Source organism: Cryptotermes secundus, unplaced genomic scaffold (assembly GCF_002891405.2).
Source record: "Cryptotermes secundus unplaced genomic scaffold, Csec_1.0 scaffold181, whole genome shotgun sequence".
Taxonomy (NCBI): Eukaryota; Metazoa; Arthropoda; class Insecta; order Blattodea; family Kalotermitidae; genus Cryptotermes; species Cryptotermes secundus.
Genome location: NW_019723906.1, coordinates 3,160,436 through 3,161,714, shown reverse-complemented (window position 1 = coordinate 3,161,714; position 1,279 = coordinate 3,160,436). Strand labels below are relative to the sequence as shown.

The 1,279-nt window shown below is 38.4% G+C and overlaps 1 protein-coding gene across 1 annotated transcript in view; it reads right to left on the bottom strand.

Moving 5' to 3' along the window:
- Positions 1-717, bottom strand: part of LOC111861975 (transcription termination factor 2) — a 42,919-nt gene extending 42,202 nt beyond the window's left edge. Inside the window, exon 1 of the mRNA XM_023846968.2 lies at positions 582-717. The gene's annotated coding sequence lies outside the window, so the exon portion shown is untranslated. The remainder of the gene's footprint in view (positions 1-581) is intronic.
- Positions 718-1,279: the final 562 nt, after the last annotated feature.

Genomic DNA, 1,279 nt, shown 5'->3' with positions numbered 1-1,279 from the left:
TTAAAAACTTGGGCAATGATACTAAAAAGTTTAAATCAGAGTTAAAGAATTATCTACATGCTCATTCCTTCTACTCTTTAGATGAATACTTCAATGTAAATAGAGAATGATGTAAAATTAAGTTATATTAATTTTTAAGCTAAAATTGCCTGTACTTATGTATGTAACCTTTTGACTTGTTCTGTATCCAAAGGTACTAACCTGCTTAGGATTTATAGAATGTAAATAAATTCAATTCAATTCAATTCAGTTGAAGCACTGCCTCACTCCACATTCTGGCACAGTTCGGCTAGATTAACTGGTGCATCATATCACTATGTATCCAAGAGCGATTCTATGTTTCAAGATATCTCACATATCTAAGTATTTATAATATTTATTAAACTTCACATTCCCAAAAATCTCCAACCTCCCACACTTTACACAATATCCCCACATTCAAAACTGCATGATATATAAACTCTGTTATTCCTCACAACTATCGAACTTCTATAACGCAGACAATTCCTATCTTTCAAATTTCACAACGTCCTGACTTACCAACTTACGGAAAATGCTTACTCTCAAACAAAACAAAGTACCTTGCTCCCACTTCTTTCTCCTCCCGGCATTCTAGGGCACTTGTCTGGGCGTGTCTCATTTACGAGTTCTAATAGGTTAGGTTGGGCGAGTTTACATCTCCACTTTCACGGGCAAATTACACCACCGTCACACACAGTTTTTGCGGCTGTCAAGAGATGAACACGAGCAGTCTTTCTGTGTTTTCGACAGTATATCTTATACGTAAGATGTGAGGTTTATATCTTATAGTTTACCTTATGTGGCTTTCATCATGCAAACGCGTAATGTACCGGTTACAAACATAAACCTACCCTAACTGAAACGTACGTACGTCTGTAATACTAATCCAAAAGAGAAGCACAATAGATCATTGAAGGTCGCAGTGCGAGGGCCAATTTTATGGCTCAGCCTTCATACCATTACTCATACGTACGTCTAATATTATGCGCGAAAACGTGGATTCTGTTGAAGTTTTACTGAGCTAACGACCACAACCTTCAACGGAAATTTAAGATCCTCTGATTGGCTCACACTTATGTGATTCGAATAATTGCGATAGGTGTATTATGATCGATTCCAGTCATTTCCAGACTATCTAGTTCATGTAGCTCAGTGGTTCTCAAACTGTGGGGCGCGACCCTCAGGGGGGGGGGCGAAGGGCTTGAAAGGGGAGCGCAGCACACTTTCCTACAGATAAAAATTAAAACTGCCCTAAATG